Consider the following 10,404-nt stretch of genomic DNA (forward strand, 5'->3'; position numbering starts at 1 on the left):
GCCTCATGTAGGCTTTAAGTTTCTTATAGTCTGCAAAATGACCTCCCTTCGACTCCTTAACTTTGGTCAAAATCATCATGTGAAGAAGTTCTTGTGTCTATTGAACAAATTTACAACCGTCAATCCAAAAATTAATGTACTAATTACAATGCACATTAAAAGGACATTTCAAAGTTTAAGATGAAATGAAACATACATCTCTATTGTGATCTTTACGACGCACAAGCTGTATAATTTATCCCAAGTGATTCCTACCATTGTTTTTTCATGCCAATCCTTGTCAAATAGCATAGTAAAAAACTCTTCACCATGTGCAGGATTTGCAATAGAAAGGTACTTATATCCGCTATCTCTCATGTTTTCTTCCTCCTTCTTTGAAGCTTCATTTATCTTCTTTTTGAAATCCTCCCCAAGAAGACCTAAAGTTCTAAGCATTCTCTTTTCATCAACCAAAAAGGATTCCCATATACCCTTTAACAATGTTTCTATGAGCCATTAGCAACACAACACAAACAAATCCATGGCTGCATAGGCTTCCCACGAGGGAACCAAAACTCCATCCATAACTTGCCACCTCTACAAAGGCTTCCCACGTGGGAATTTATGGCATTATACACTTGACACCTTTGAATAGACTTCCCACATGGAAATTGACGGCATATTTGAAAACATGGACTAATACATAACTTGTAATTTTCAACTAAGGCTCTCAAAGTAGTTGCAATTTTATTTTTTTTAAAGAAATTTATTTATTATCCCAAACAAGCTGAGCATGGCATACCTTCCAAACAAGCTGAGCAATCAAAATGCATGGCATTGAGTACCATGGCACAATCCCCTGGTTATGTCTAGCCTCCAATTTAAGCTCAACCTCCATCCAAGATTTCTGCTCAGGAGTTAGATATTCCATTATGCTTGACTTGTTTGCAATACAAAACTTTTGAAATATAAATACTTCATGTGCCAAGTCGGGTGGAGTTGTAGCCAGCGAGATTCTAAAAGCAAGTGTTGGCGGATAAGCTAACAAAAAAACACAATAAAACCAGAGAATTGAACATCAATTAACCAACTAATTCTTACTCGTTTGTTGTATCAAGACTTAAAATCAGCTCCGCTTCCTTCTTTTTATCGATCTCAATAAATTCATAAACGAACTTGCACATGATATTTTTCATCCTCAGAGTGCTCTACAAAAGAAACATCATCCAAATTAAATTTTCAAGTGCAAAAATATATATTTAAACTCAAACACAACAAGAAAAGAAGCACTTGCCTTTTTCAATTTGTTGCATCCAAGTTTTCAACCTGTGGTTACCATCCCAAGTAAAAAAAAGTTTGCCTTGAAGATCTACCCAATCATCCACAAGATTCTTTTCAAATTCTGCATTGAGTCTTTGCCATATTGGATCCCACTTCTCAATCGTATCTTCTGTCAGATGTTTTGTTTCTCCATGTCGGCCTTTAAGCAAAACAATAAAAGAACCCATTGAAGAGACATAAACAACCCTATCAAACGTGGATGTCAACCAAGGTGCATCCGATATTGCACATTGAACAACACTGTAGCTATTAATCTACATAAGGGAACAAAAGGGGGCTTTGACTTTCTTTTGATATGAAATTGACTTATGACTTCATTCATCAACCCAAGAGACACATTCTCCTCATGAACCTTGTTATGCTTTGAAAAGTCGTCTTCTTCATCTTGGTTATTGGTCTCTGTGTGGGTAGTTTGTGGGGTGGGAGCAAAAGATGGACCAATAGTATTTGGAGTGATAGCATTGCTATTAGAAGCTCCATCTATAGACATGTCCAAGGACCACGCTTCATCATCAACATACACACATTGATTTCTTCTCTTCACAGACTTCTAGCGCACTCATTAATAGAATCCTTGAGGAACCATCCTCAAGTATAACTTGCCTTCCTTGAATAGTCCTAGACGATAGAGTCATACCCCCTGAACAATTCGCTTCTTGTTTTTTCATGGAGCGTTTGGGGGCCATGAGAAATATTATAAGCCTCTATAAAAAAAAATTCAATAACACAATCAAAACTTTGTCTAGAACTACTAACTCTTTCATAAAATACTATAAGTGCAAGAAAACCATAACAAATGTAGAAATGCTATGATTTGTGTGTGTGTGTGTGTGTGAGAGAGAGAGAGAGAGAGAGAGAGAGAGAGTTTCCCAAAACTATATACTCTCCTAGGAGTTAACACTTGACCTTCTACCAAAGAATGAAGAAAAAGAAGAAGAAACACTTTGAACTTCTACTAAAAACTGAACATAGGATAAAAACCGTAGATTTTTGCATAAATCAAGGTGTTCTCAATGCCATAGGGTAAACCTGTCAAAACCAGTAACATGTCAAAACATGCCTAGTTGCAAAAAGACTCTTAAGACAAAGAATTGTTGCACATGACACAAAAGAGAAGGGATGAGCTGCTAGGAACATGTCAAGGAACATGAGCCTAAAGCTAATAATAACTTGAAAATCCATTGCAGGCTCTAGGTGCACTTTGCAGATTTGTAAAAGCTTGAATCAATCACACAAGAGGCGGGCACAAGCATCTTAGATTCCAAAAGCACAAGCAAACTTGCTAAAAAGAAGACAGAGTGGCTAAGAGCAAAACCTGCATCCCACTTCGATTTTCCAAGACAATCAACTGTTCAGAGTCAAGCAATGGATTTGTAAAAGCTTGAATCAATCACACAAGAGGCGGGCACAAGCATCTTAGATTCCAAAAGCACAAGCAAACTTGCTAAAAAGAAGACAGAGTGGCTAAGAGCAAAACCTGCATCCCGCTTCGATTTTCCAAGACAATCAACTATTCAGAGTCAAGCAATGGACTTCTGGCTAAAATTTGCTACAACGGGCCAAGAGAAATCTTCCCAACTTTGATGTTGAGATTGACTTTGTTTTGTGTGACCTCTCTGTTATCAATACATGTAACAATAATGACATGTCAAACCCAGTGAGGGAGATGACAGATGGTGCTTGTCATCTCATGCCGTTATCATTGCTGAGGAAGGCGAGTTCATGGAATTCAAGGAGGGCAAGGTCAATCAATGGCGCTGCTGTCACACAGAAGCAGAACCTTCTGTACCTACATCTACCCTGCTCTACTCTGCACTTTATCTCTCTCTCTCTCTCTCTCTCTCTCTCTCTCTCTCTCTCTCACACACACACACACACACACACACACACACACTATTTCCATGTCTTGTTCACTTTCAGCCCTCAACCCTCTCTCTAGCGATGCCAAACACTAGCGATGTCAAACACCACCTTCATTCTCCCTCTCCACCAAAAGACTTGTTGTCCACACACACACACACAATTAGTTTCCTGAGCCGCTCTACCCAAGTTCAACTTGACATCATAAGCAATCAATGATAAGCAGTCAATTTGACTTCTATGCATGACCTGAGCAGTCAATTGACATCATTAGGGGGGACTTCAATATAAGCAGTAGATTTGAGATCATTGGATAAACAGTCAATTTGAAATCATTAAGGGGGCCTTCAATGATAAGCAATCAAGTTTCTTGTGTAACGGATCAAACAATACAATTCTGTTTACAGATCGTACCATGAAGCCAAAATAACATGTAACAATCGGCACACACAGATTTGCGTGGCCTTTTCTTTGATTCCACTAAAACTCATAGTTCTGGAAATTTAGATGCCTTCTGCACAACAATGTTGTAGTTTCACCCTTGATTAAGCTCATGCTCCCAGACTTGATCAGAGGTCATGCTAGCACCATGCATTATCTTTGTGCCTATCGACATAATGGCTATGTTGGGAGTGAGCAAGGGTGTTTCCTTCTTTAACTGCGTGTAAAGAGTAGGGGACTTTTTGGTGGAAAAAACCAACAAAGAGGCATGGTAGTAGAGTGCAGCCCGCAATGCATTGAACCTCAATATGGAAGTGGTGTCGTCATCATGGTGGTCTTTAGAGAAAAGGCCATGAGTTAGGTACGTTCAATCAAAACACACACACACACACACACAGGAAAAGCGCTGCAGAGAAATAGCTCCTCCTCCGTCCAACTCTTTGAGTCAATCTCCGAATATGAGCACGCTATCCGTCCGCGTGCGCGCAGACAAACATTGTGCTTGTACTTGGGGATTGACTCAGAGAGGTGGAAAGATATGATGATTACAGTTTCGTTAAGCAGAAAGACCCCTAGAGGGCTTGACTCATAATTAGAGGGCTTGACCCCTAGCATTGAATGGCGGAATAAGCAGAAAGAAACGTTGTTCCGTTAAGCAGAAATATTAAAACAAAGCCTTCCTCTCCTTCTCCATCTCTTCCTCCACGTCTCCACTCCACTCGCTGAGCACGTTGTCCGTCCGTCAACGTGCTCAGCGAGTGGAGTGGAGACGTGGAGGAAGAGATGGAGAAGGAGAGGAAGGCAGAGGAGGGTCTACCTGTTGAGCTCCCGCCATGGTTTGCAGCGCATGGACGGACAGCGTGCTCAACCAGTGGAGTGGAGGCGTGGAGGAAGAGATGGAGAAGGAGAGGAAGGCAGAGGAGGGTCTACCTGCTGAGCTCCCGCCATGGTTTGCAGAGCCAAGAAATTTTGTCAAAACCTTAGGTGGTTGAAAAACTTAGGTTTTGTGTAATCCACCTTCAAATTTAGAGGATTTTTTTAGTAATGCCTACAAACTTAAGCAAAAAAACCTCTAAGTTTTTACATTCATATTCTTGAAAATAATTATATTTCTTTTATTGATCTGTATGTGTAATGATTATGAGCCTCGTACAAATAAAGTTTTTGCTTTACGTTATGAATGAAGAGAGAATATTTAATTATGATTGTAGATGTTGGCATTAACTATAAAACAACTATCAGAGGATATTATATTATGATTGTAGCCATCGGCATTAATTATAAAACAACAATGAGAAAATATTATATTATGATTGAAGCTGTCGCATTTATGATGTGGCAGTCAAACTGATTTGTGCTCTCTAAGTGCAAAAATATTTGCATTCTCTTTCAACATTATGTTTTATATTTTTGCAAGAAATTGTCATTAGGTCTAGACAACCAGCTGCTCCCTTTGTCTTGCTATGGAGGGACAGAGTAACTATCTCTTGGACACTTGGAAAAGAGACACACACTAGGGAAGTAGAGCTTTGACACAACAAACTCTTGCTCAAGAGATATTATCTACAATGTCTTCTTCCTCCAAACTACAAATTTACATGTTTGAAAGCAAAGTTTACATCGGGTTGGAAAAAATGTATATTGAAACCCCTTCAGAGTGGAATTTTGATGGAAATGAGCACTTTCTACTCTCTCTTTAGAGTATTTCATTGAACATTCTAGTGTTATGCTCTACATTACAGATAGTGGGGAGAGTGATTTTGGTGCTAAACCAGGCATAACAAGCATCAACAACAATCCATGTGCAAAAGAAGATTGTTTTGAGATAAACAATCCATCAATGCAAGAGGAAACAAAGCCGTGCGACAAAAAATAAATATTGGACTCCAGTGATGATGACGTGCATGATTTTGACAAAAACTCCATCATCCCTTTGATTTTAGGTAGCAAACCATGTTTCAGGCTACAACACCTGATAAACAATAGCAAGAAAATCAAACAGGTGACCGAGCTTCCACAGGTTTATGATGATGACAATGCCTTTGAGCTACCCCTCGTTCAAGAAGGTTGTAAAAGGATGGAAGGGATGGAGCAAAAACTTGATGGTCATCTTTGGACTAGGCCACATAAAACTAAGATGTCCATAAATTGTACTATTAGGCTTAGTTATTTCTTGGGGTCATTAGTTTTTCACAGAGTTCTTTGTCCGTATTATTTGAACAACAACAAGTTCAATGTATCCTTCTTTCATGGTTACCTAGACAAGCAAGTCAGTAAAGGGCTTCTATGTGAAGACGAAAACCTATGTATCATGTTTTTTGTGAGAGTCCTTGTTCTTGCAAAGTGTACTACATTTTGCCCTTAGATATGAAGCTTACAAGAATGATGATTCGCGTAGGTCATCACTTGCATGAAGTTCAAACAGGTACGTCAAGAGCCACAATAGAGAGAATACGGAAGATGATTGCAAGTGTCTTGAAGGTGGATAGAAGCAGTGGACCAAGAAGAGTTCAGATGATTGTTGCCAGACAATTATTGGTTGATTCTATTGTTGGTTCAGATGAACTAAAAATGGGGGAGTCAGAGCTTTCAAATATATTGGAAGAAATGATTCCACTAGTTCAGAATCAAAGGTAAAACATTTAACTTTTAGATTTTTTAGTACTATAAGGTTATTTTAATTTTTGACTTTTTTTTGAAAGATTTAAGATAATGGTAGATAATGAGAAAAGACAACAAGACTTGATTGTTGGGGATGGGTTTGACCACATTATGCTTTTGAAGAAAAAATTGTCACTTTCCTTACTTTCATGGAAGGCGTTTCCCTGGGAAAGGTGGGCCAAATGATAAGTGCTACATCTTCAAGATTTCAACAAAAGGTCCAGGGTCTGGTATAGACCTTGTCAATCACATGCATCGAGGAGGAAATGGAGATTTGAGTGCTGCTTGGGTACATTTTTATCTATGATCCAAGGTAGTCTTTTTGTGTGTTGTAACATTTTGTTATTGCACACTTGCAAATTTGTTGTGGCTAAGATTTGTCATTTTTTTTAGTTTGAAGGGATTGATGGTTATAACGGTTTGTGACACAAAAGAGGAGGATACAAACACACAAGTCTTGTTTGGAGATCTCTTAATAATGTGTTGGCTCAAGAAGGGTATCCATCAGTAGACTTTGCAGGCTTTATGGCTGATGAGGCTGGAGCAAATTGGGCTGCCGTGCGTACATTTTTCAATGAAGGGCCAAATAACATCATGATTGGAAGGGAAAGGTCATGTCTCTTCCACTGGGAGCAAAAGTTTACAGAAACATACTAAACATATATAGCCAAAGAAAAGTTTAGAGTCCGCAAAGACATGTGTGAGACTTGGCGCAATTCAAGTACAATGGGTTTGGCAATGAAGCAAGAAAATTCAATTAGAAGATGGTGGGCAGATAATGTTGCAAGTGAGAATATCAAGTCACTGGAGAAATGGTTCAAGTGGTGGGAGACAAGGATATCTCACTGGGGTAGCTTGCACAATGAAGTATGATACAATCATGAGCCTCACCACAAACTTCTCTATTTTTTTGTTTCACTGATTCAAAGTTTTTTGTTGGTGGAATGCAGATATCTATGAGTCCTTGGGAAAAAGCTCAAATTCCTAGTACCAATTTGTCAGAGACCATTCATGCATTTTGGCTTGCTGGAGAAGGGAATAGCAAAAAAATTCTTTGTATGATGCATGCATCACTGATGTCATAAATGCTTACATTCAATGCACAAAGCAACATGGATATCTGACAGGTAGATACATAGGGCTTGGTCCGGATATGCAAACATATCTAGAGAGATCAAGAAATAAAGCAAAAACTCTTAGCCCACTTGTGTTGGCAAGTGCTCTCCAAAGGGCAGTGGCAGGCACATCATTTTATGGGCAACCTTTACTGCATGGAGACAGGGAAACCGTGCAAAGAAAGAAGGCTAGAGGGTTTGCAAAACAACTTCTCATAAGCCTGGTTATGTGATGGAGTCTAGACAACGAAAAGAGCACAAACGACCACGAAAGATTTTGTTTGATATCGACATGAAGCAAGAGGGACAAAGATTTGATGTGAATGAAGATTCCACAGATGAGGAGATTCATGCAAATAATGACATAATAGATGACACCATACCCTCTATTAGTGAATACGTTATTGGTGATTTGAGATTGTTGTGCCAAGGGGTCATTGGGCAATAAGACGAATGCCTCAAAATGTCTCTCGTAAGTGCTTTGGTGTGCTTGAAGGGAGAAGATGTGAGATTGTCATGCAAAGTAGGTCTCCACGACTTGTGGCCCCATGCTTTTGGGGAGAGAGAACTTACAAAGACCAAAGGCAACACCAATGGATGTGGTTTTGTGGCCATGATGTGCATCACACTGAAGTTGTGGCCAAACAAGTATTGTCACCACCGAAAAGGCCAACAACTTGGCTAGTAGAGAGTGGAACAGGTGTATCGAAGGAGGAGTATGCTGGTTTGCTAGGAGCAAGTTTTGTGATTAGAGCTCCTTCTCCAAAGGTTGTCAAGGAAGGGGAGACAATGGGAACCTCTAGCAAGCGCAACAAAAAATGGAGGTCCGGTGTCTCTAAGGAGGCAAGTAAATGCATGGAAATAGGAGCACGTATGGAAGCTTGTTTTGTGCAAGAGATAATTTTGGTGCCTGCTCGTCATGCCGTGTTCAAGATATCAATGCAAGATGTATATGATGTGCATGTGGCTATGGAGCCCTACTGTACATGCCCTGATTTTCAATGACGGGAGAAAGCAACAATATCTTACTTGGCTTGTAAGCACCTATACTTTGTCTACGCATAGCTTCTTGGGTTGGATGGTAAGCAACATATGATTATACATCAACCAACACTGCGTGAATGAGATCTCACTTTCATCTTGAATCAACCCCAACGGTTTATGCCTTCAAAGAATTAGAGAAAAAAGAAATGCCTAGTAGTTTGCACAATATGTTTTGACAATTTGGTGGGTGATTTGTACACTGTGAGGCTTTATTTTGGCATTTCCTAGTAAAACAATCTCTTCAATGGCATAGTTTTTGCCTTGTAATATCTAGGACCCTAAAGATTATGTTTTTGAGGGATCTTTATTTGAAAGATGGTAGTGCTTGTAGCATGTGCAATATTGTTTTGGATTTAACTTTGACATGTGCAAAAATAGTTTTTTTTTCTTGAAGCCTTGTAGGTTTCTCTACAAGAATGACATACATAGAAGCTTTGATTGGGTTGTAGTTTTTTTATTACACTAATATTGTTGTTGTGAAGGGATTGGAGTACATGTATCAAACTTGCAAAGATAGATAAAACTTAGAAACATCTAAGTGAACACTCTAGTTTGAGCATGCAACTTAGAAAGACCTAAACTATGTGAGAAAGCTCCAAATGAAAAGCTATCAAAAAATTGACACTTGTAGTCACCCATTTCCTTTTCATGAATGTATGAATCTGTTAAATTAGTCTTTTTGGTTATAAAATTAGATGTTAAAGGTTTGCCACTGTTTTTCACATGTCCACATTTCATTAGTTTTATTACATTGAATGCATAGTTTTACATGGCAGTGGAAGTGTTTTGACAAATCCCCTTCTCTCTGAATTTTTGTGCTCAATAGTAGCATCTCAGAAGGCTCAATATCCCAAGTAGATCAGATTCTGTTTTACTGGACATGACCTACACGAGGAGTACGGTCTAAGTTTGGAAGGCAAGTTCTACCAACATTTGTCTGATGAGGATGTGACAGATGAGGATTGGCTAGCAGTCTTCACAAAGAAAAGGGAGAAGGGTGCCAGGATCTTCTTGCATATGGTGTGGTCTGAATTTGCAAAAGAATGTTGATTATTGTTTCACAAAGTATATCAAGCCATACTAACCAACAAAGAAATCATGCACAAGTTTTCAACCTTGTTTGTATATGAAAGATGCCCAACTGCCATGCAAAGTCCAACGGGTCAGCAAAAGGTTGCATGGGCTGTTTTTGGTGAACAGGTCCTAGATCACTGCAAGAAGCTCCCGGGCGGGATGGATAAAAATCTCAAGAACTGGACTGACTGCAATTAGAATGGTCAACATATGACTCGGACCACACAATCCACTCCAAAGGCTCTCACTGACCATGAGGGGATAACCTATTTCCTGCAGTTTGGGCCCTCACTCATTTTTGAATTCCAGCTCTGTTAATCTCCAAATCGTGGCGGAAGTGGAGCAGATGTTGGCTACAAGAAAGAGTACACTAGAGAGTGTGAGTGCAACTACAAGAGAGCATGTGGAAGATAGAGGGAACATCTTCAGCTGTAGTAGTGCTTCAAGGGCAATTGATTGAGCCTCAAACACTGGAAGACAACATGGAGGGAGGAGCATGTGGTGCATCTGATTCTAAGCTGATGGTAATTGATGCAAAGATCATTAATGCTCTCTCAAGTGCATTGATAGCTCTAAGGGCTGATGCAAGCAACTCAAAGATTAGAGACGACGTTAATCGTATAGAGGTATGCAATGTAAAACTAAACCTTGCATTTAGGTTTTTAAGTGCGATGTAAGTATCATGTGAACTTTTTAAGTGGTTCATAGAGTTTTGGGATATTACCTGACAAGTACAACTCTCAAGATTCAACACCTGACTCTGATTATGTGTTGCATGGTACTTTCCACAAGTCCCAATGGAATCTTTTTGGTACTTAACAAGGCACAAGTAGATAGAACTACACAAACTCCATCATTAAGGATTAAATATGTGATGGTACTTTATATA

At 39.3% G+C, this 10,404-nt stretch overlaps 1 pseudogene; it reads left to right on the forward strand.

The window, feature by feature from the left end:
• Positions 1-7,629: 7,629 nt before the first annotated feature.
• On the forward strand, positions 7,630-8,402 carry LOC147443877 (uncharacterized; annotated as a pseudogene).
• The last annotated feature ends 2,002 nt before the right edge of the window (positions 8,403-10,404 follow it).

Source organism: Adiantum capillus-veneris, chromosome 13 (assembly GCF_014529385.1).
Source record: "Adiantum capillus-veneris isolate H3 chromosome 13, ASM1452938v2, whole genome shotgun sequence".
Lineage (NCBI taxonomy): Eukaryota > Viridiplantae > Streptophyta > Polypodiopsida > Polypodiales > Pteridaceae > Adiantum > Adiantum capillus-veneris.